The following is a 26,704-nucleotide window of genomic DNA, read 5'->3' on the forward strand; positions in this document are numbered from 1 at the left end:
AAAATAAACTGCAGGGAAGTGTTTAATTTGCATATGAAAATGAACCAATGTGAAGAATACAAATGCAGTCCAGGATATCTAATACATGTCACAGAGCATGCTTAGTATTCTGGTTTTCAAAATTGATTCACTGCATACTACCTTCGCTATAGAACGGAATTATGGTTCTTTGATGAATGGGAAAAATGTATTCAATCATACCAAGTTTAAACTCAGAACACCATAAAATTACTTGATATCTTTCTTCAAATGCAAAATAATTTATCATAAATAGTCGTGCCACTAGACTTTAAGCTTGTCATTTACTGGTCTTTGGCAAAAATCCAGTTCTGTGGCTTATTACAATTTTGCCTGTACAACTTTGGCAGAAATACAAAACAAAACATTTTATACAAATGCCCCTTCAATCATTAGAGAGAAATGTAGTGTTTTAAGTACCCTGCTACCCCAGAGTAAATCATGTCATATTTTCATAATGTTTCACAAAGAACACTGAGCTTTTAATTTTAATAGATGTGGGTCATGTTATAGCCATGAACTACAAGATATGGTGCTAGTTCTCCTAGAGATGCATTATTTCCTAGGAACATGCCATGGCATATACATGGTTTATTTCTCTTAAATGCCTTGTAATTTTAAAAAATTATTTAATGTTTTTGATTTCCAGAGATAAAAATAAAAATTATTTAAGTGTGAGAGCAGTTCTTTATGTTTAAATTTATGGATAAGAATGTTGAATGCCTGGACTAATGAATTTGAAAAATTAAATGCATTTAACGTGGTTTCTTTAAAATTATGGTTTGTAATTGAAAGCATTTTTATATATTCTAAATACATATTTGTTGATTTGTACTATTGATGAACATATGCTTTAAAAATTCTATTGTAGTATTGATGTCCAGTATTCAATAGTCAATATCTACTAATACTGATTACACATACATTAAATTAACTAATAAAGAATAATTTTTCATATAAGCAAATCTTTAGAAAATAGTAGGAATTCAGTATGTTTTATATTATTCACTACTTAATTTGTAAAAAGAAAGAAATAAGGCAGGTGGCTACATTTATGTAAGAGAAGTGACTCTATTTATGCCCAGTGATCAACTTAATCAAGTTAGCCAAAGAATATGATGGAATATAAATCTCAATATTCAGAGCACTAGAAAAAGGAATACAATGAAAAGAGACATAATCTTTTATTTAAAGTTTGTCTTGTAATCTAAAGTAAGAGTGATGAAAAACAAAACATAACAAAAAATTAGATAATGACACAATTACACCGTTTAGCAGAGTCTCAAGAAGCTTGGAAACTTTTATGGTGTAGACTCACTGGGATTTTCACAGCAGACAATCCTGGATGCTTTTTGGCCCTAGCCAAACTGATCCTCTCCCTTTACCTTTTATTTAGGTCTTCAAGTCAGAATCCCTTGACCAATGAGAAAGTTACTGCTCCTCAATGTTTACATTTGTAAAATTCAAATAACAATGCTACTGAGTACATGAGATTCTGGCAAAGTATAGATATTCAGAAGAGACAGATTCCCTCACTTTATGTGTGTTTATGAGATTGTATCTATATAAGTACATATTTATACATATATATACCACAATAACTAATATATAATGCTTTTTCATTTTTGAGGTTTATAAGTCATGAAAGATTCATATTGTACTTGGTGAATTTTTATTAATTCAAATAGACTAGTATGGAAAAGTGAAGAAGCAAAATTTTGAAGGAGTGAAAGGTTTTGTATAGAACTTAATGCTTTGCTAAACCCTTGCACAAGCATTAGCTCACTTCGTTAAAGAAAATAGGCTTTAGGTTTACTACAATCCAAAATGTTGGATGAGATTATGGAAATTTAGGAATATTGAAAGTGTTGACTAAAATCATATAGCCAGCAACTTAATTGCACAGCCACTCTGACAATGAATTTCCACTGATTTCCACATTCCACTTCACTGTACACACTGGCATGGGATGGCACAGGTAAGGATGGTAACATTATCTTTTTTTTTTTCTTTGAGAAAAGAAAAATAGTTTTATTGCAAGGTTGACCAGCAAGGTGTCAGGAGACAAGGTTCAAATCTGTCTCTTTGATCTGAGAGTTAAGTGAGATTTTATGCGAATGGGAAGTGAGAGTTACAGACAAAGGTGGGAAAGCTTGATTTGGCACAGCCTAGTTCATTAATTATAGCATTGCCCATATGTGGTAGAATGGATTTTAGGCCATATCTTCTTTATTTTCTTATATTAATGTTACAAATCATTCTGATAACACAAGATAATAACTACAATTATGATAAATCTGTTCGTCTGTGTTTACAATTCCCCCCCTCACTTTTGTTCATTCCTCAGTCTTGCGTGATTTGGGGTGATGTCCACTCCAATTGTTTCAGGATGAGAAGGGACATAGATAATATGGGGCAAAGGGAAAGAATTGTTTTGCTTCAGTTGAAGATACTCCTTGTTTTGGGAATGGGACTTTTCCATCATCATCCTTTTGTTAGTTATCTAGGACTAGCCCAGAGATCTGGACAGTAATAGTTGGCGACAACTCTGCTGGATTTCAGAGTTCAACGTACAAATGAACATCTGAAGATGTAAGTTTCTGATAATTATACTTAACAGTTACATTGAAAATTATAGGTTCAAATAAAAGGAGTAAAAGAGTCATGATTAGGGGAATTAAATATGTTATTTTGGGAAATAGCTTTCCAAATATCCAAAACAGAGCCTGCTGAGAGGGTGCTGATTTCATGTGGCTGTGCTGTGTGGCTTGCCTCTGGTGTCCAGACATCCTGAAGGCCCCTGGGAACACCTCTGTTTAAAAGACTTTGTTTATGGTGGCAGTTTGTGAAATCTGCCTGAGCCCTGCATCAGCATAACCACCATAATGATCTCCTGACTTTCTCTGAAATTTCCTGGCCATAAAAACTCTATTTTATTTAATGTTCCTACTTTGGTCTAGGTATTTTTCCAAATGCACTATTGATTAATGCTTAGTAGTAATCCCTCAGTGCCAGGGAAGCTCATCCCCAAGAGTTATGGCCCAAGACATGAGGGAAGGTAGTGAGTTTATTTGCAGAGTTTGGTTCAAAGAGAAGTCACAGTTGAGTAATAAGGAGGTTTTCAGGGGGTAATTCTCAGGCATTGATTATGATTACATTTAATTTCTTTATTAGAGTAAAAAGGTTCATAAGTGAAAGCATTAAGATCAAGGGTTTGCTTTATTGGTCAATTTTCTTCTATTAGGCAAGGCTTATATATACCAGAGATTTTTGCCATCTTACTTGAGAAATAGCAGGACTTCCCCAGGAGGGAAATTTGATATTTTGTTAGCTACTATGTAGGCCTCTATCTGTCCAGAAAACATACCAATGGCAACAAGGATATATTTATATCCCACAGAAGTACACTTTAGGGGCATTTTCCCCCCATATACCACCCCACTATCAACACCTGTACTAGTGATGTACTTTTGTTATAGATCCTGAAAGAACATTCTTACATTTGTATTTTAACCACAAACCTTGGCCACCACAGAATTCACTGTGTTTATACAATCCCATGTTTTGTCATCTAGATTTACTTCTAGCAACATATTCATTAATGTTTTCGCTTACTTGAAAGTCTGGAGTTACAAATAAGTATATCCAGATGGGATAGAAAAAGAGACAGTCAATAAGAGAGGATAAAAATGTTAAATGTCCATGTACAGAAAACATAGTAGAAAGCTTTAAAAACTGAAGATAGGGAACAAGGCACAATAAAAAAGGGATAAGGAAATGCTAAATATCATGATATAGATTACCAAATAAGGTTCAGAACCAGGAAAGGAGAGAAAGCAGAGTTAAGGGATGCCTCATGGAAAACAGAAAGAAATGGTTGCAGCAATCTGGGTAGATATTGATATGCTTCTGACTTCAGGATTTGAAGAAAGGGAGAAGGAAGAAGATTTGTTGCAGGAAATTTTAATGAGAATAACCTGGCTCACTATTTTACTATCCATCTAACTCTCTCCTTCCTTCCTTCCTCCACCCCTCCTCCTTTCCTTCTTTCCTTCTTTCTCCCTCTCTCCTTTTCTCCCTCCCTCCCTTCTTTCCTTCCTTGCTTCCTTCCATCTTCTATCTATTTATCATCCATTTATTTTAATCTGCCAGATTCCCAGGCCCCAGCAATGTGCAGATTAGCAAGTGCCACAAGTGAGTCTAATGCAGGGGGGTATACTTTGATAGACTCTGCTTTAGGTGGCAGTAAGTTGGTGACAGTAAAAATGAAATTTTGGATAATTTTGTTAAACGAAGTTAACATAAGGAATATTCTAGATTTTACAAAAGCTAAAATATATATATTTTTTTCTATAGAAGGTATAGTTTAAGATTGCCCTTTGACTTTATTGACTCTTTTGACTACAGTGCCATGTGTACCTAGCAGTCAAGGAATTGTGGTAGAGAAGTTTTCAAGATTTGAGTATCTAATCTAATGACAAGGATGAGGGCAGTTTCTTTGGCAAGGTGAGAACACAAGACTGCATGGCAAGTGGCCATGCAGGGAACAGTAGTTCTCTCAAACAATAGTACGCCATGCTTTCAATAATTTCTATGTGAAGGTTTTTCACTATTACTACTCTGTTTTTAAAGTTAGTTTACTCAAGGAAGTGTTTCCAGAAGATTGTGTCTTTTCACTTTCACACTCAATTTCCAGCCCTAACACCCCAATCTTCAGACTACTCAGAAAGTAAGGATTTTGATTTACATTCTTTACAAAGTAAATGCTTTCTCTCTCTCTCTCTCTATATATATATATATACACACACATATATATATAAATATGTATATATATATGTGAAGATAATTTAAATTTTTACAAATTTCTAAAATCGGCAATTCAAAACTATCATGATAATAAGTCTTATCCCTCTGGATCTGATTTCCCTGAACTACAGGATAGAGTTTTAAGTAAGGTTAAAATTATAGGCTCTGGAGTTCGATTGCCTGGATGTAAGCTAGGAGCTGTTGACTTAAGGCTCCTAACTTAGCCTCTGTGCCTAATTCCTCATCTATAAAATGGAATAATAACAGTCTCACACATCAGAAGTTTACTCTTAATATTAAATAATCTTGTAAGTGCCAAGGGTTTAGACCAAAGCCTGGTTCAAAGTAAGTGTGTAATGTATTTTTGATACTTTTTAAAATTCTTAGATGTCCTCTGAATTCTGTTTCAAATCTAATTTTCTACAGCATTTAGATTCTCAAAATATATATATATATGTAGACACTCAAAACAGTAAAACAAAAATATCAGTTAACCATCCATCGTCTTGTTGAATCTCCCGATACTTCCTGCAGCTTAGCAGTCACTGGGAGCCAGGAAGATATACATTGATGATTCAATTCAATCTTAACCATACTTAGTGGATGCTAATTAGGTATAAGATTGACCCTGTGGAAAATGCAAAGATGAATAAATTGCTATTTCAGATCTTGATCTCATATACTGATAGGAAATATCTACAGGTCATGAAATAGCCAATATAAGGTGGGAATATAAATGAGGAGCCCCAATGAGGGAAAAGTGGGTTCATGCTCAGTTTAGGATTTTACCCAAGCACAGGTAGAAGATAAGACAAAGTTAAGCTTCTTAACAGTAAGATAAAATGGAAGGCGGTAGTCAAATGAGAGGGAAAACGATGAATTAAACATTTGTAAAATGCAACCAAGAAAGTTCCAGAACAAAATACCTTTTCAAATGAAAGGAGGCAGCTGTTTCCCACATAGAGTTCCTTTCTAGTGTTACCAAGTGTCACTTATGGGAACAAATTGATATCTCTGCAAAGATTGCTTTCTTTGCATAGAGCATACAGAGAAGCAAAAATAAACTATAAACATTTCTCTGTATTCATGCAGCACAAATATATCTCGGTGACAATTTATCATATTTTTAACTTTTGTTAAAAAAAAGTTACAATACTTCAAAGTAAAGTTTATGTTCTTCTACAGCCTGAGTAAGGATAACTAGGAACTGTGTTGACTTTGATAGTTTTCTGGTGATTTGTACTAAAACAAATATTGCTCCATATCTGAAATGGATATATACAGAGGAAGAAAGCCAAGATGAAAGAAACAAGACTTCATGCCTGATTCTATTCCACTAAGCAGGAGAGAGGTATTAAAAAGTGTTTTGCGAGTGTGGTAAAGATGAATGAACAAATCCTTGAGATTGAAGGAGAGGGCCCTTTTAAAGCTAGCTGAGCCACTGTCAAGTATAAGCATAGGGCAGCAAATGACAAAGGCTCTGAAATGGGAGATGAAAAATATTTGAACTTAGCTCCTTTAAAAAATTCAGTGTAATGTACTGCCAATTTTTTTTGCATGGCACTTTTGCAATTGGAACGATTCCAAAGCAAATGACTAACCTGAAAAATCTCATCTCCAGGGGAAAGCTGACAGCTTGCTTCACACAAAATCATTCTGCTAATGTTGATAAATAACTAATCTCTATCAAAGAGTCATTGTGAGCTAAGAACTGAAAATCTTTAAAGAAGAAACTCTCAGCAGATGTTAACCTAAGATGCTTTTTTGTTAATATAAAAACTTGAAATTCACCTCCAATAATACCATTATAATGAGAGAGCAGGGAAGATTATCTTCAAAATTTTTGCTTCCTTCAATTTAATCAATTAAGAAGCAATTACTGAATACCTATGTCATCATGCTAGATACTGGCATTGTATATATACATATATAAAAGGAAAGGACTAGTTCATTCTAATTGTGTCCTGGCATAATTCAGAATAAAAGCTTCCTTACTTTTTTTTCTAACTTAATGTCTTAAATCATGAGAGATGAAAGTCCGATTATCATGTGAATTTTGATACAGGAATTTTTCTTGTTCCAGCAGTGGACACTGCAGTTACCTTTGGGCAACAGCCGTAAACTTTTCTTCAAAGAAATCATAAGATAGCCACCTTTACATTGGAATTTGATTATAGATCTCTGATTTTCTGTGTTTGTATAAAGTTGAGAGAGTGTTGGCTTTTATTTTCCAGGGTGTGGCTTTCATTTTTTTGCACTCTGCAGAAAAGCAGTTTGCTTTGGGACGTAAGGGTGTTTTGTTTCTATTGTGCTGATGCTCTCACTGTTTGAATGTCTGAGTTACAAGCTAGGGGAGCAAGCCGTTGGTCATGACATTTTCTTTTTCAGCAGCGTTGCTTCATGTAACAATGTAAGCTTAGAATGTTAAGATGAGGACCGTTGCACTGCTCCAGCCCAGAATGAGCAATGGTCCTGTAGCACTTTTTAGATAGACACTGGGATATGGTCTAGGGTACCTTCAACAGCGGTGGCAGGAGGGGTCCTCTGAGTAGGTTTGTGTAGAGTTGGAAATTCAGGGCAGGTGAGACCGTATTGGGTGCATCTGGGTACTAGAGGATGCTCTGGCTTGTGAGAGGTATGGGAAAAGCATGTCTTTGAGTAACTTGAGAAACAATTTCAAGAATTCTTTTCATGGAAAATGGGTAAGGTATAACAATGCTTAACCTTTTCAATTTTCTCTATCAGAAAACAAAAGTAATCCCTCATTTATCACCTAGTCTTATCTCTTCTTTCTTTTACCCACTCGATCCCATCCTCCTTGGCTTTTTTTGCTCTAACATGCCATATATATCTCTACTTAGGGACTTTTGCTCTTACTGCTTTTTCCACTTGGAATATTCTTTCCCCAGACCTTCACATTGCTTTATCCATAACCTCATTTGTTTCTACTTAAATGCTGCTTTGTCAAAGTGAAAGATTTCCTAATACCACTCTAAATTGAATATTTCTCTTTTCATGTCTCTTTCCTAGAAACTTATTTATTTTTCTTCATATTCCTTATCAATACTTAGCATTATATATGTATTTACTTATTTCCTGGCTCCTCCCACTGGAGAGTAATCACCATGAGGACAGAGTTGTAACAATCGAGTCCCACAGTAGGTATTCAAAATTATATTTTTTTAGTGAATGACTAAATTTATCTAATTCTCTAATTAGTGAATTCACTAATTACCTTTTTTAGATTTGTCTATTCGACTGTTCAATTTTTTTCTGGTTGATTTTATTTGATTTTTGTATATCATTTGTAGAATTGCTATTTGATTCCTTTTCAAAGATGCCTTTTTTCATACTGCCTTGATTTGCATTGTTGTTTGCATTTCTTTGCCAACTCTGCACATTTTAGACACTTCGTTTTATATTCTTCTTTAGTTTATCTTATAATTTCCACTGTTTATTATACAAGTCTTACAAGTCTTTCACTTAATATATTTGCTGACCTTCCTATTGCATAATTATCAGTACTACTTATGAGGTCATCTTCAGTAGTTTAGGTTTTTGTGGATCCTGATGTTCCAGGTCATCAAAGCATCTCAAAGAGAAAATAGAATTTGACTTCAGTTGCTTTGTCAGGGTTGCCAATTCACATAGTTTACTTGCCAGTTTTTGTCTTCATGGACCCTGCATGGAGTCATGGACCCTGGAGTCATGGACATGAGAATCTGCTGCCCAGTGGTTTAGAATTCTCAAATTTTCCCTCATCCACAGCACAGCCTTAGCTCATGGCAGGCTGTAACCAGGGCTGGTGGGGGATGATTCCCAAGCTCCAAGGCACAAACTCTGAACCTTTCATCTTCCTTCAATTAACTAATTCTTAATGCCTTTTGTGCACCGTAATTTGATTCTGGAAGGAGTTTCATATGTGGATACAGAAACCCAAACATTTATCTCTTAAAACTTACCTCCAGGTGAAATGATCTGGACCCAACTTCTACTCACCACATCTTGGTTCTTTCTATGTGTTCTAAGCTTACCAGTGTAACTAATGCTTATTTTCACATTTATGTATATGATTTAAAGGTGGTAATGGAGCCACATTCTTGAGATAGACTTTGTAAAACAGTTGGGAAAATTAAAAAGGGACAGAAACTATTGAAAGACAAGGCAGAAAGGAGAAAACAGGCTGTGAAAGCTGAAGCCGAGACAGAATTCTTTCATTCTGGAAAGAGCCTTAGTTGGCCTCTGAGCTTAGAGCAAAAAGGGCTGGCATACTTGACTGGCTATGCATTAGTAGTCATGGTAATTGGGATTGCATTCCAAAGGGTGGGACTGAACTATTATCTATCTCCTTAGAGCCCCAAGCCCCAGAATGAAGGCATAGATCTCTTATCTCAATAATTTTAATAATCTACATGGCAATAACTAGAGATCCCTTTGAATGTAAGGTTATGTTATGCTGGTATTAAGAGAAAAAAGGCAGAATTGGGTCTGAAATTGCTGAACTTAATTTCCACTTGCATATATGTAGATTCTTTCCCCTCCTCTCGTTTAGGTAGGACAGTTGCTGAACTTTATACAAAGATGGAGGAAAGACAGCCATCATCTATCCCATCCAACTTAATAGTTCATTCATGTGTATAAATGGACAACCAAGAATCCTCAGACAGCTAATGACAACCAATGACTCAAAAGAGAAAACTCTAAATTTTAAAAAACTGAACCAAATAGGAGCAGAAATAAAGGCAATTAATATCCTCAGGTATTAATCAATATTTTATTAATATTTATTTATTGGTGTTCAATAAGCTTAGTGGTGAAATAAGGTATCACTAGATATGGATAAAACTTGAAAAAAAGAGAGAAGATACAATTGATAGAGGGAATTGCAAAGGAGAGTGAAGGGATGGAATTAAAAGCACAGACGTCGTGGAATGATTTTCTTTGTGCCAGAGGAGAATCACCTATCCATTGTGACAGAGATGAAGACTCAAGGAATGAACTTTAAAAATTAGGACTGGAAGTGGGGGAGTGATTTTTGTTTTAGTCCTATATGACACCTTCTCTTTTCTCATTGAGGAAGAAATTGCAATATTCAAGCAAAATGAGGTATGTGGAGGTGGTGTTCTCTTGTATTTAGGGAAAGTAGAGAAGTTAATCAATAACCACTGTATGTGATGATACATGGGGAAAACAATATTATTAATACTTATTGTCAAAAGAAGAATTTGGGGTTTGGTTTTATAAGCTATGAATATGATTAAGCATTTTTTCTCTTTTTCATTTTCTTTATTAACAAGGAGACCTTGATTCTGTCATTTAATCAATCTATGTCATCTTTGTATCTTTCTGAACACTGGAGGAAAAACTGAGTTTTGATTTTAGGGTTAAATGAGATAAAAGTGCCTTGACAGAAATGTTTTGGAGTAATGCTTCTATAACTTGTAAATCTGCCCGTCATCTATTTTATTTCTGAATTTGAAATAAGATTGAATAAAATAAAAGAACTAGGGGCAAACTACCTGACTTCTACACCTGTCTCCAACACAATTCAAGCTATTCCACTAGTTTTGGCAAATAATTCAGTCTTTACGAGCCTCCGTTTTACCATCTGGAAATGACAGCGACAATAGACCTGTGGTTTTTCATCTGTGCTCTGCAAGAGCTCTAAAAGATTTGGAGTGGCAATCCGGGGGGCCCCTCATGGTGAGGACACACAGAGCTTTGATCCTCTATAATGGAGTTGGTCAAAAGATTTCTGAAGCTTGCAAAGAATACAAATTGTCAAAAATAACTGAATTCAGTGGTCTCCAAAGTTTCTTCTGACTCAGTCTATGCAAAGTATTTCCAGTTCTCAGTCCAGTCATTTCATAAAATTGAGTAGCTTCAAACTGAATTTGATTCACTATATCATGCTTAAGGGCATGATGTTCTATTCATTTTTTTTTTTTCAGTGAAAGCATTCTAGCAACGTCTTCAAAAGCAGACTTCCTGTGCCTTACTACATAATGGATATTCATATAAGAGTTGAATGCATTGACAGTGTCCATTTTTTTAAATTTTAACTTTATAAAAGGGTTATCTTCCTCCATATATCCTATAAAAAAAGAATATGGGGTTTGGCTTTGTGAGATATAAATATGATAAAGCATTTTTTCTCTTCCTATTTTTTCATGAAGCAAAATTTTTTCATAAGGAGACCTTGACTATGTCATTTAACTAATCTGTGTTCATCTGTGTATCTTTCAGAACACTAGTAGTTGCATTAGTAGTTGGAATTAGATGAGCTCTAGTTGCGTAGACAGAAATATTAGGTGTAATGCTTCCATAACATTTTGAGCTGCTTTTGTCTGTTATTTAATTTTTTTTGAATTTTAAATAAAGTCATTAAAAAGTAGCCTGTATAGAAAACTAGAAGCAGATCTTTCTAGGTAAACTTTGAGTAATATAAATTTCCAGCTATACCATCTACATAATTGTGTGAACTTACTTCAGGGACAATCAGTAGTCTGGTTTTAAGAGTATAGGAGTCAAAACATTTGATCTAGAACTGGGCATTAACTTTATGTGTATATATGTCTGTGTGTGCATGCACATACACGCAAGCATCCAGGCAGGCCAAGTAGGTAAGCACGCTGAAGATATTAGCTGAAAACTAGCTGATGTGATTGACCATGTTATCTAAGCTGAGGAGTAAATAAGTGAAAGCAGGATGAATTTGCTAGTGGGAGAAAATGATAGAACTATAAGGACAGAATATTTGGATAGTCTCAAAGAAACATTCTACAGAAATGAGATAAGAGCAGTAGAAAATTTGGAGGTATAATAAGAGAGTGGACATAGTAAGAGTTTTGGAGGTAAAGGTATCTCAGGTGATGTGTTAGTATGCAGAGTAGTAAATGGCTAAAGTATAATACAGATGAAAATCATTAGAAATGTGGATGCTAAAGTAATAAAAGGTATCTAGTGCATATTAAAGAAAACTATTAATGAATAGAATGGAAAAAATACTGAGAATGAGGACACAATGTCATCAAAGAATGAGAAGAATTCCCTCTGATCAGAAAATTAAAATAAAATCAGAACAGTAGGTATTAAAGAGGTGAGCAGTTTTTATATGAAGATGAAATGGAAAGGGTTCTTAGGAGACAAAAGGGAAGTGAACTTGGCCCAGTGGTTAGGGTATCCGTCTACCACATGGGAGGTCCATGGTTCAAACCCTGGGCCTCCTTGACCCGTGTGGAGCTGGCCCACGAGCAGTGCTCATGTGCGCAAGGAGTGCCCTGCCACGCAGGGGTGTCTCCTGCATAGGGGAGCCCCACACACAAGGAGTGTGCCCCATAAGGAGAGCTGCCCAGCACGAAAGAAAGTTCAGCCTGCCCAGGAATGGCACCACACACAAACAGAGCTGACACAACAAGATGATGCAACAAAAAGAAACACAGATTCCCATGCCACTGACAACAACAGAAGCGGACAAAGAAGAACACACAGCAAATATACACAGAGAATGGACAACTGGGGGTTAGGGGGGAAGGGGAGAGAAACAAATTTTAAAAAAAGGAGACAAAGGAGTAGAGATTGTATGCAGGTATAATTTTGACTATAAATGTCTTAAATCTATTGGCCTTGAGTAGTAGATTAGCCAGAATATGTTGGATCATAGAGTAGTAAATTCAATACCCAAATTGGGTTTTTATTTCATGCTTATCTTCCATGTACAATGTAGATTGGTGGGATATTTGATACACATATATCTCAGGGACCTAGACAGTTAGAGACAAGGTGCCTGCATGATCTGGGATAGAGCTCTTCCAGTGTTCAGCAGGCAGAGAAAGAGAAAGGAACTGGTGCCCAACAATCTTAAATGCAAAGATGCAAATGTGACACAGATCACCTAAGCTCCAAGTCCATTGGATAGAACAAGTCACATGTCCCCAACTATACGCAAAGTAGCTAGGAAATTTGGGGAAACAATAAATACCTTGTTCAAAATGGGACAGCTGAAATTAATTGAAGGGGAGAAATCAGACTACACTAAGATGAATTTGTATTTAGCAACAGAAATTTTCTGAAGGGAAAAAATTCCTCAAATTATATTTAGCTACCATTACCTGAAAAATAACCATAGGCTTACACATTTGAATACACATATACATAAATAAACACAAATACATGGTACAAAAAAAGATTTATTTTAATCTTACTTCTTACCTGTTCAATGCTTCCTTCTTCAAATCATATTGGTTACTAGTTTTTCTTTTTCTAAAACATGTTGGTTTGATCTGCTAAATGTGAACAGAATACTGACGGAAGAAAACATTACATTACAGATGTTAGGTAATCACAGAAAGAGTGATATTGACAGCCTTACTCTGTTTTACTTCCTGAATAAGTAATGCTACCTTAATTTTTCTGGATTGACCCTTGAAAACCATTTTCATCAGGTATGAGTCACCAAAGGCGCTGTACACAACAGCAGTTGTGGGGGACAGACTTTTATATTGGATAAGAAAAAAGATAATAAAATTGTCAAAATGTATTGGGGAAAAACACAGGAAGATTTGTTTAAGATATAAACCTTTTGATTTCTGAATGAGACTTGCTGACTGGGAAAAAAAAAAAAAGATTTCTGGACAAACAAGAAGTGTAATACCCACGATTAATAATTAGAATTGATTCCCAACTGTGGGTAAAACCAAGAAAGAGAGAAAGCCAGTGAGGGAACATATTAGGTGGTTTTTGTTGGAAAGATTCTTTTTATTAGCGAGATTTTAGAGTTATTTAATACTCAAAACCAGCATTTTGAAATTTTGTTTTTGGTTTTGTATTGTGAAAATGTCCCATGTACAAAGTAAAACTGAGCTTCAGTAATAGTTGGGAGATTATGCGGGTTGGGAGATAAATTATGCTGATTTATCATATAAAATGCTCCATTTTGAAGGGTAAGAATTTCTTGTAGTGAACATATTTCAGATAACTTTCTTATTTATCCCCCCTGGAAGCACTTTGCTTTCACCCACCCAATAAGCTACAATAGTTTTATTCATTTTCCTGAGTATCCATCACTCTGTCAAATGAAGACTGTTACTATTGCCCAGTGCTACTTAACAGATAAGCTGGGCTTTTATTTTATATCTCCACATAATTAAAGCTTTATATTGTAATATCGTGGTTTTAAAGCTTCTGATTACCTTACTAAAATGATTCTATGTTAAAACCAACCAAAGTCTTTTTTCCAGAATTATTCCTTGAATGTCATTTTTAATCAAAGCAGCTGCTGTCAATAGATTATTGCAAAAAGGATGGCATTTCAATAGTAGGCTTCTTCTGAAATTAAAGAGTTTTCCTTAGGGATAACTTCCGTATATTGTAGTTGGAAGTCTCAATAAAGGTAGCTTTCCTTCATATTCTAAAAAAAAAAGTCAGGTTTTCCAGGAGTAGTAAGAAATAACTGAATTTTATCTAGCAGCAAGAGAACACAAATGTCCTTCAAAAAACAGGACGTTTTTACATAGCACTTTTATATAGACTGAATTTGTGACTCCCTTTATTGATATGCAAGAAGCACATTTGAAAGAAACACGTTTTACCAAAACCATGCTCCTAAACTTCCACTTGATGAGCCTCCTTCTTGATAACTGCCCATCTCAGAGGGCCTTGAGATGGAAGCCAGATCTTCATGAGGTCCTTTGGGAATCAATCTGTGAATATTTTGAAGAGAGCCTGTAGGACTGCTTCACCTCCTGACCGTCACTCTTGTTCTAGATACCCCTATATTGTCCTGGCCTGTTCCTGCAAGGCTCAACTTTCACAACCTGGCCAAGGTCATATTTTGCTTTTAAGAGGATGTTCAAGCAGAAAAAATATGTGTCCTACTGTGCTAAGAAAACAGTACATTGCTACTGGCATGACTGAAATAAATGAAATGCCTCATAATGAATAAGGATTTTCTAAAACTTGAATTCTTAAATTCTGAGAAAAGAATTTACCTTAGGGTGTATATTTCAGATATTCCTATAATATAGCACCATGATTTTTTTTTCTCCAGGCATTTTCACCTTTGTTTTTAAGATTACACAGGTAACTCTCAATTATCCATCAGAATGAAAAAGAAAGGGAGTACAGTCAAATAAATTCCTATTATAAATAAAATTTTGAAAAAGTTAATTAGATTTTATCTAAAAAAAACCAAGTAAGAAAAGTTAACTACTACAGTCCTCCTCTTCATAAATTCAAGTTATAGTCACAATGACACAAGTTGTGCTCCAGATAAGGATAACAGAAGAGTGCAAAAATAAGGCTTGCACTTATAAAGCTGCATCCTTAGAGGTGATTTCACCTAACGCTGGTAATCCATGTGCCCTTATCATTCTATTAGTATTTTTCACATCTAAATGAATATATATACTTGCTATTTTTTGCAAATAAGATAATTCAAAAATAAAAATTAATAAAGGCCAATATTTAACTTTTATATTTTAGTTTCTATGGAGTAAAATATCCCAGCAGCAAATTTGCTTTTGCAGTTGTGCATGCACATTTTACAGGTGAACAGACATGCCACATTCTTCCCTGTAAGTACAAGAATCACTTCAATAATGCATGTGGACTATTTTATTATTTTATTTTTATTTTATGATTTTCAATCCTGGGGAAAAAAAGCAATCTTGGTGTGTGTGTGCTTTAATTTTCCTTGTCATGATGATTTGTGAGATTATGCAGCCTTTCAAATTTTCCTTTTCACAGCTTGTGCTCATTTTTCTTTTGGATTATTTTAATAAGATATTTGTAGAAGATTTATAATATGAATATTTTTTCATAATGAATGTTATGATTATTTATATTGACCAAAATAGCTTTACTGTTCCCCTTAGATTAGCTAAACTTTAAACAGGCTTCTTCCTGACTCCAGATCCCTGGCCTCCCTTCTCACCCCAAACCTTAGCTTATCTGTTCACCTAACCAGGGATTGCCTTATGTCCCACTCCCTTTCCCCCAGTCTTACAGGATCCAGGTGGCATAATTACAGCAAAAGAAAGCATTCAGGGCTAAGTGGCCCTAAATCGCAACCTCAGGAAATCATTCAGTCACCCACTGACCAATCCCCCTAACAGTCTCCAGTACTTTTCCACTAGTCCACCACAGTCCTTAAAACCCTGCACCCTTTGTGTCCATGGAGTTGAGTTCAGTTTTAGTTCTGGACTTATTTCTCTATTGCAGTAGCCCTCAGAGTCATCCTTACCCATTTAATATTGTTTGGTGCAATCTTCTTTGACAATCAACGCCCTATATGTATTTTCTTTACTTATATTTAATCTTTCAATGCCTTTATATTGCCTTTGGTTATTCTGGTATTATTTTAATAGATAGTTTTACTATAATTTCTTTATAATTTCTGAATTATCTGACAATGAGTCTTGTGCATATTAGGAAAATAGAAATTAAAAATGCATTGCAGGCCAACAACCACACGAGGGAACCAAAAGTGTCTACAACAGCAAGCAGGAGAATTGCATCCATCAGCCATGTGGGATCCAAGCCCCCTCTCGATTTAGAGGTGGAATGAACATCACCAGGGTCCACAGGATGGAGGACTATAATATGGATTGGAGTGGACTTGCTGGTATTCTACTATAGAACTGTTGTGACTCAAACAATGGAAGTAATTCTATCATTGATGTGGAGACAGTGGCCATGAGAGTAGCTGAGGGCAGCAAGTGGGAGGAAGAGCTGTGATATGGGGCATTTTCACGACTTGGAGTTGTCCTGAATGATACTGCAGGGACAGACGCAGGACACTGTATATCCTGCCATAACCCACTGAATGGATTGGAGGAAGAGTATGAACTACAATGTAAATGATGGTCCATGCAGTGCGGCAGTGCTCCAAGGTATATTTACCAAATGCAATGAATGTGCTTTAATGATGAAAAGGGATGTTGATGTGGGTGGAGTAGGGGGGATGTGGGGGAGAAAGGAGAGGGGTATATGGGAACCTCTTATGTTTTTTAACATAATGTTTTGTGTGATCTATTTATCTTTTTTAAAAGACAACAATAAAAATTAAATAAATAAAAAGATGTCAATTCTACTCAAATTGATATACAGATTCAATGCAATCCCAATAAAAAGTCAACCAGCACTTTTTAAATAAATTGAAAATACAATTATCAAATTTATTTGGAAAGGTAAGGGGTCCTGAATAGGTAGAAACATTTTAAAAAGAAAAAGTGAAATTGGAGGACTCTCATCTCCAGATTTTAAATCATATTTACCTAGCTACACTGGTAAAAACAGTATGGTACTGGCATAAAGACAGATACTTAGACCAATCTAACCAAACTGATGGTTCAGAAACAGACACTCACTTGTATGGTCAAGTGATTTTTGACTAGCCTGTCAAACCCACCCAGCTCAGGCAGAACAGTCCATTCAACAAATCGTGCTGAGAGAACCAGATATACATAGCCAAAAGAAGGAAAGAGAACCCCTACCTCACACCTTATCCAAAAATTAACTCAAAATGGATCTAAAATACAAATATAAAAGCAAGAACCATAAAGCTTCTAGAAGAAAATGTAGGAAAATATCTTCAAGACCTGGTGGTAAGTGGATGATTCTTAAAGGAGATAAGAGGAAGACTGAGATAGACTACTGATGTTTAATGTATGTAGAAGTTTTAATCAGCTTTACTGTAAAAGTGTGTAAATGTATAAAGTGGATGGTAATAATTATAGTAACAGCTAGTTTATAAGTGGGGATGTGGCTGAAAATGGTAGTCCAGGGATGTAAGTACCAGTTGACAGTATGCTAGAGAATAATCTGGGAACTGAATAGCACAGTAAACCAAGAGGCAGATGAGAATTGTGGTTGATGGTACAGATGCAAGAGTGTCCTTTGTGAGCTAGAACAAATGTTTACAAATTTGTCATAAAAATATATTTAAAAAATTATAAGGTGGGTTGGGGGAAATAAGATAAGGACTATAATTAGTAGTAAGATTTTGACAATATTCTTTCATAATTATAACAAATGCCTCATGACATTGCAATGTGTTGGTGGAGGGTTGATGTATGGGACCCATGTATGATGTTATGCATTTTTGCTTTGTACATTCACAACTTTTACTATACACTTATTTTTTATGTATGTTCATATATAAATGATAAAAATGTAATAATGGTAATAATAATGGGTTGGGTTGGGAGAAAATACTTTGGTTAGTAGTAATTTTTTGATGATACTCTTTAATCATTAGTTAAAAATGTTTAACAATGCAAGGTATTAGTAGTAGGTTAAGATATGGGACCCCTTTTTGATGTTATATATGTTTGTTTTGTAACTTCACAACTCTCACTATACATGTAGTGTTTATGTATGTTTATTTTTGAGTGATATACTTCAATAAATTTAAAAAGAGTCTTCTTATGTAAAAAAAAAAAAAATGCTTGCAATAGGAACCTATGCAGTGCTTAGAGACAACCATCCAGGTCATCTGATTCGAGCCTGTCATGACATTTGAACTATTTTTCAACAATACATTGTCTACATAGCGCATTCCCTTTTGGGTTATCTGTTTCATTTATTTATTTATTTTTCTTTGAGCTATTATGCAATTTTATAAATTTGTATGTTCTTTGAATTTATCCTTTGAACTAGTTGTGATATCTTCCTGGTTCCCTCTTTGAAAGATTTAAGTAAAATCTTTAACGTGTTAATTTTTGTATTCTATGATTTTTACCTTTTTTCTGAAATATCTTTTCACCGCTTTGAAGCTCCTCTTGAGGTGTGCCAGTGGATTCAAGTAAAAAAACCTAGTAAATCTCCTTGCCAGAGATTTGCACTTAAGCCCAGGAATATCTTTTCTTGACTCTCTGCAGAGGTGAAACCAAAGCAGCAATAGAACTTCACTGTCTCTGTTATTCTAACTTTATTTTCCTTTCTACTAATTTTGTGTTTTATGTATATAAACAGTCTTCTCCCTAATGTTTAAGGTTGTGAAAAATATATAAATTGTGTTAACCAAATTGAGACATTATTCTGACAAACATTATCCAACCATAATTAAGCTTGTCGAATGTCATCTTGAAGAAAATTTCCAAGACATTTGGTAATAATACTTTGGGTTAATTAATGCATGTTCACTGGATACCTCAGTCATTTCTAAGATAAGATGCTGAAACTGATTACAAAGCAATATTTCATGTTTATATGTGTTTGCATCTTAATTTTATTTGTTACCGAATAGTCCTACCTTTGGGTCTGTTAAAGCACATGTTTATTTTGCTATTTGGTTATTTAAGGAATATTTGTAGGTAGAGAAACTTGTGTTATGTGTATTCATGAATGGTACTACTCTTAAAATACGTGTGTATGACAGAGGGTTCATGACTATCTACCATATAGTTTTCATTGTTAAATAGAAGTTATTATGGTTAATATGCATGAATTGAAACCATTAGGAGCAACGTGGCAGAGACTACAAGTTTGAATGAAAGATAATGTGACAGATCATTGTTTATTAATAGAAAAAATGTAATATTATCCTAAAGTAAAATAACTGGTAGTTCCAGAATGAGAAAGAGGACAGTGATGGACAAAAACTGAATGGTATAGAATATTGTAGATTTGTGAAAAGGGGATTTTTCTTACCTTTAATTATATAGTACGTACAAATAATGTTTCTAAAAAGAAGCAATAAGTTGTATTAAAACCTTACCAAAACTTGCTCAGTTTATTCATTATGATGGCCTTATTCATAAGATTTTCAAAAAGGGGTTGTGGTTCCTTTAGAATCAAATATTATAGTGATGCAAAATTAGAATTCGTGCTTTATTTCTCTGTTAAAATGATACCTTTTTCTTAGAGCATTGGTCTGCTCTTAATAGGGAGTTGCAAAAGGTAATTCTTTACCTTGTATGTATTCTGTCGAAATAGCAGAGACTCCATATCGTACCAGAACTGGAAATTCACATCAGACTTACTTACGTAACTTTCTAAAAATGCTTTATGTTTAGGACCTCCTTCAGACTTACTGAATCACTTTACTTGATAGTTCTGATATATTTTGAGGTTTCTTCCTAATATAAACTTGGTATATTACATATCATTACATTTATATGTCAAGATTTTATGCTGTTTCCAGCCACAGGTGAAGCAGGCTAGTTTAAGGAATAAGATGAATCTGAGACTTGGCAGAAAACCATGACTGTGAAACATGTGGCCATGGAATTCCACCTGGAAATCCTCTGAGAGAAAAACCCTAACCAAAACACTGTGGGAAGAACCTGCGAGAATTTTCCTTGATTGTCAGGGATCTAGGAAAAGCCCCAAATACTCTCAAAGGACCTTATCGTTGAGGCCTCCCAGGGAATTGACAGGTAGGGTGATCAATCAAAAGAGCAAATAAATGGGACCCCTCTCCTGAATATTAGCAAGTGGGGAGAATAATTAATGGTTTAAAAAGCAAGTGAAAAGTTAAATCAAACTTTTTATCGCTTCTTCACTTGGGCCAACCTGCAAGTATACCTGGGAACCCGTAATCTATTATTTTCTCCCATTTTTATTATCTTCTCTCACTTCTTTAATAAATGACTGGCCTACTAATAACAATTGGCCCTTCAAGAATTAGACTCTGGGCTTCGGATGACATCACTTAACTTGAAAAAACTACCAATGTACTGAGTCAGAATTTCCAAAACTCTTGCTGAGAAGATGGATTTATGAAACTGCTAACCCAAGATCCAGCATAACAAGGTTTAATTACATAGGAAGAAATGGACTGGAAGAAAGACAATTGTGGTATTTGTTTTGTTTTTAATATTCTATATTCTAGAAATATTAGGAAGTACTTTGTCTTTCTTTTTAAGCTCCCTATAACCCATTACAATTTGGTACACTCTGCTTTTGTAAGTCGCATTGGAACAGTTTTAAATGACTTATTCTCCCTGCCTGACTCTCCCCTGCAGAATTCAGACACTCTTATTGTGTCTTCTTACTTTTCATAGCAATAACATCATTTTCATAGGTTCATTAAGAAATCATTTCCCTTTTTACCAGCATATAATTGAAAAAACTGATTTTGTACCAAGATGTTGCCTGGAATGTCATATTTGAAAATGACGCTTATTTAATTAGTCATGGGCAAACACCAAACACTTTTCTGGAACTGACACTGACTTCGTAGAACAAGGTTTACAAAGTCCTCCTGGGAAAAATGGCCTGGTACTGGCTTAGAGGGTTCCCAACCTTACAGATGGTGATTAAGGAAGGTCACTTCCTGGCAGGCCCAAGAACCTCAGGATATTTGGGGACCTTGAGAATTCATCCATATTTATAGGTACCATAGGTGACATCTAGTAGAGATATTGTCTTAGCTTAGGATCCCACACATAGGACAGCTAGTTACAAAGATTTTAAAAGGCCCGACCTGAGATTCCATATGAGAACTTCCAGCAAAACTAATTTAAGAAAGTCCACATAGATTCTTTTTTTTCCCACATAGACTCTTATACTCTTGCTCCACCTGTGTAGCCAGGCAAGATCTAATAAGGTTTATGTGGCAAATAATTTTTCCTTGAAAGTATTTTTGATAGACTGGAGGAGACCTTAAAAATAAATTATTAAATTAAATATATATTCCAGAGATTTAAATCTTCCAGCTGTTCATATATCAGGTGAGCCATGAATCTCAGCAGAGTTGCAGCCAACACCTACTCTCCAGTTCATCGGACTCACCCAGAACAACTAACAAAAGGATGATAATGGACAACATCCCAACCCAAGAAACAGTATCCTCAATGGCATGCAAGACAGTTCCATCCATCTGCCCCATGGGGTCTAAGCCCCCTCTTAATTGGAAGCAGAGTAGGCATCACCATCCCCAAATCCTCAAGATAGAGGAACGAACAAACATAACGGGGGAATGCAACTGTGGACTAAAGTAGACTTATTATTATTTTAGTAACAGAAAGCTTGTAATATTGATATAAAGACAGTGATTACCAGAGACTTTGAGCAGAGGGAGAGAAACAATAGATATAACATGGGGCATTTATGAGACATTGGAATCATTCTGCATGATATTACAAGGACAAATACCAGCCATTATACATTTGTCAAAACCTATAAAATTGTGCACTGGAAAGTGTAAACCATAATGTAAACTGTAGACCATGCTTAGTATCAATGTTTCAATATATGCTCATCAATTGTAAGAAGTGTGCCACACTAATGAAAGATGTTGCTAATAGGGGAAATTGTGGGAGGCATATGGGAATCCTCTGTATTTTTGATGTGCCATATATATAATCTAACGCTCCCTTTAAAATAAAGAAAAATTTATTAAAAATAAATAAATTGTTTCAATTAAAATCTATGCAATTATCTAGAGACACAAGACCATCATTACTTTTGATCTATTTTATAACTCTGCATAGGTAAATTTTTTAATTCCCTTTTGAACTGGTTATAATGTTTGCCTTGTTCTACCATTGAATGAGTTAAATAAAATCTTCAAAACATGTTCATTTTTATGTCTTTATGACAGTTGTAAGTTGACCTTTTTCTGAAAATGACATTTCAATGTCACTATTTCTCTAACATTGTGCTAAGGTTTTATATTACCTCCAAGAATTTATTTGTATTTCTGGCATCAGAAAGTAATTTTAGTATTATGTTGCATGCTTATTTTTTGTGGATTTTGTTTTCTAAATTGCTAGCCAATTACCACTTAAGTCATTTTTTGCATATTCTGTGCTCCACACTTCATCATTTTCTAAATACCTGTATATACATGGCTGTTTCTGGACACTTGCTTCTCTGTCAATCTGTTACTCTAAATCTGGTTCACTGATAGAGTAAGTTATTGTGTTTGTTTTTTCCTTTCTTATGTTATTTTATTTTTAATTCATGTAACTTAATATTAGTGTTTATATCTGGTATTATAAGTAACCCAGAGTATTTTTTTCTTTCTTCATTTTCAGAATTTTCTTCTCTCTTCTCATCAATTACTCTTGAGATGAACTGTAGAATCTGCTAGTGAAGGTTCATTTTTAAAATACTATTGAATTTTCACTGTGACTGATAAGAAAATAAAACAAGAGACATTCAAGCTTTTTTTTTTGCAGTCTTCAATGGTAATCTTCAACCTGATAAATGATTTTTTTTTAATCCCAATAAATTAGATACTGTATTAGCTAGGCTTCTTTAGGGAAATAAAACTGAAAGGAGATATCTGTAAATATTATGAGACTTTGTTTTTCAAAATTGCCTCACGTGACTGTGGGGACGCACAAGTCTCAATTCACAAGGGAGGCTGCAAGTTGGGAACTCCAGTGAAGGTCCTTGATGAATTCTGCAGGAGAAGCTGGCTGGCTGAAGTGAGTTGGAAATTCTCTCTTCTGACTGCCAAAATCATCACTTCTCCTTTTAAAGCCTTCAGCTAACTGAATGAGACAAATTCCTCAGTTGATTGTAGATGTAATAGGCCATAAATGCAATCAACTTACTGATGATTTAATTCCATGAAATGCCCTCAGAGCAATAATCAGGCCAGCGCTGCTTAAGCAAACAACTGGACACCGTGACCTGGCCAAATTGACACATGAAACTAACCATCACAGATACCATGTAATATACACATATATATTTGAAATTTTAATTGGGTTGTATTAAATATGTAGAGATTAGAAATTCTTACTATATTGACTATCATTTGGGCAGATTCCATGCTCTTCTTTATACACCTACATTTTCATTCTTTTTTTCAAAGCACTGATTTCAATATAAGGTAAAACAGATTACCAAAAAATGATTTGCCTAACCCAGTATTTTCTTTTGAGAAAACTACATACACAGCTCACATTTTGCATAAAATTTGAAAAATTCAATAATCAATTATTCGTTTAGGTTTTGTGTGTATATTTCAGCTTTACAAACTGCATGCTTTTATACTCAATGATTAAATTTTGAAGTTATTTTTATATTAAGAAGTAGGAGGCAAGTTAAAAAGCACTAGAATATACAATTCTGTTAATATTTTCAGATGAGTTTTAAATATTAGACTAACCCGTTAAGTAAATAATTAGTCTTAGCATTCATTATATGTGTTTCAAGAAATAGGAAGTCTCAAATAACTCCAGTTAGATAGGTTAGGTTTATTTGCAAGATAGAAATTGATTGGCAATAGATGTTACATATTGATTTAACTGCCCCAAAATTTAAATAAGGAAACATATTTTAGTCTATTAAATTTTTAAAAATTAATTTTAAATATTTTGTTAACAACCCAAAATACAATATATTATTTCACCCTAAAATGAGATCTGTAGTCACAACTTTAGAAACTTGGTAGTCTCATGCAGACACATTTTTGCTTCTTTTCTTTTTAATTTTTGGCCATCACAAAGTTAAGGATGAGTGGCAGATTTTAGAAAATAAAGAGCTCTATTATAAAAGTCCAGATTTTCAACTTCTTTTTAAAAAAGTTGGAAGTTTCTGGCAACAAATGGACAGCCATAAAAACATAAATGCTCACATAAAGTAATAATCACATACCAGCTAATTAGATTTTATTAGGCTGAAATATCTCACAACATAAAAAATTTACTTTCCAATATTCCATTACCCTAGTGGCTTAATACAATATAAAACCATTTCCTGTTCATGTCACAGAAAATGGTTGGGCGGTTCTTGGAGATGATGGTCATAGGAAAGTAGTTAGTTTCTCCCTGAAGTAAAGTGAACTACATGGCTTACAAGACTTCAAACTTTTCAGATGTGGCAGGCTGAGGGTAACTATCTGAAATTTCTTGACTCTGCCCCGTGACTACTTTTGATCTTTGGGAAAAAATAAGAATGGAGCTTTTGTTCACTGTGCAGAAACTCAGCCACTTATGTTAAATTTCATTCTAAGCTTATTTATGGTATAATAACACCTGGGATTTGTGTATTTGTCATTCTATCTGCTATGTTAGAGCTGTCAATTTGTGATATTATGTAGTTATTACTTAAACACACATACATAACTTCAACTCAGTGTGCATGGGGAGGTAGTAAAGAAATCAGACTATAACTCTGATGTGGCAAAAAGAGTTAACTATTTCTTATAACTGGCAATTTCTTGTTCTTGGGTCTTTTTTTTTTCCCTGTTGATAGCTGAAATACGTGTTTATACTAATTAAGTCAATTTCAAGTCTTCCTGATTTAATATCGTTGTCTTCCTCTTTTCTTCCTCCCACTTTAGGGGAAATCTAGGTGCACCATACTATGTTACCTTCCAAGATACTCCTGTTGTCTGCCAGAGATAGAATATTTCTCACCCAAGACTTGACTGTGGACCAGCATCTTCTGGGCATGACTGTGGGCCATGGCCCTGTCTGTGGTGCTCAATTTCCTTGTCTCTCATTCTCCTCATCCCAACAAGCAAAGTTTCTCTGCTCCAATGGTGCAGACATTAAAACATTGCACAACTCTCTCTCGCACTACCAATAGGGAAATATCCATGCACTTTGGATTGTTTTCATATTTATAGATAGCCCAGGAACTAGTGGAGATTTTAGTCGCTCTACAGCCTAGCCATGTCTTGATACTGAGAGACTGAATGTACAAATGGACAAAGGCCAAACCGTATATTACAATAGAACCTTGATCCACAACAACCTCTGTGACAATTGTCAAAAAATGGTCAGGACTTGATCAATGATTGATAGCTTCTTTATGTTTTCACTACCCTTGCCCCCTGCTTCTTACTCAGAATCAACCAGAGAAAGCTAAATATGCTCCCCAAACCATACTCATAGGATACCCTTTTCTAGTTGGCTTCCCCAGGGCAACAGTCTCTAAACTGAGCATACCTGATACCTTCCAGTTATAAAGCTGTAAAGTTTCTCCACTCTCCTACCCTTTAAGCATAAACATGAAGGTGGATGACTTCCTTACTAGAGCAAGTTCTGAATGAATAGCCTCTATTTGTTCTTATATGGGTGGTCTTCATAGATGACCACAATACTTTGTCTACTATACTATTGTCCCCATTTTAGCACATAGCAAACTGAGTGGAATTCTCCTCAGAGTTCCAAATTGAAAAAAAGGAGTCAATTCCTTCTGCTTTGTTTCCCTCTAAACCTATCTGAAATTCCAACCATCTCCCAGTATTGAATGGTGTTGAGTCCTTTTTAGGAACCAATCACTACCTTAAAACTGGATCTGAACTCATCTGATTCTCTCCATCTCCTGCGTGAAAGGTACTTTCATATAAGAGTTGGAGGAAGCTGTTTTGATTCCTTCTGCCTCCTATGAAACATCAAACTGATTGTGTGCATGTGCCAAAGCTTTGTTTCAGGCTCTCTGCAAGCAAGAAAGACTTCTAAGAATTTAGATACAGATATTTCCTTCAGGAGTTTTTGCAGAAAAAAAAAGATAACTCAATAACATTTCTTGATGAGATACAAGAAAAGGAATGTCTGGCTAAAGGTTTCAAGGTTCCTCATAAGATTGAAATTCAGTGTTCTGGGTAAACTCAACTCACAAGAGGGAATCTTAATCTCATGTGTCCTCCAGAAAATTGCTCAAATCTTTTTCCCAAAAGAGGCTGTTAATTCATCAGACAACTAAGTTCTGCTCCATACCACCTCTTCACGAGTTTAGAAAATTTTCTTTTTCATTTGCTTTTGAACTGTGATCTACAATTTAGGCTTTACCCTGTTAGAGAGCATAAAATCTCTTTTTCCTCAATCAAAACAAAATGGCTTTTGCAGAGCAGAAATATCTGCTTTCAGGCCATTATGTTACTGTGGACTTAAGAAAACTCTCTAACTTGATGATCAAGCTCAAGTAATTGTTTAAGGTGACATCCTCCATCCTCTTTCTTTGGAAAATA

The 26,704-nt window shown here is 34.9% G+C and overlaps 1 long non-coding RNA gene across 1 annotated transcript; it reads left to right on the forward strand.

The window, feature by feature from the left end:
• Positions 1 to 22,818: 22,818 nt before the first annotated feature.
• LOC131273632 (uncharacterized) lies at positions 22,819 to 25,298 on the forward strand. The gene is made up of 2 exons (XR_009180885.1): positions 22,819 to 22,961; positions 25,070 to 25,298. It is a non-coding gene; the product is annotated as an uncharacterized lncRNA (long non-coding RNA).
• Positions 25,299 to 26,704: the final 1,406 nt, after the last annotated feature.

This window comes from Dasypus novemcinctus, chromosome 16 (assembly GCF_030445035.2).
Source record: "Dasypus novemcinctus isolate mDasNov1 chromosome 16, mDasNov1.1.hap2, whole genome shotgun sequence".
In the NCBI taxonomy this organism is placed as follows: domain Eukaryota; kingdom Metazoa; phylum Chordata; class Mammalia; order Cingulata; family Dasypodidae; genus Dasypus; species Dasypus novemcinctus.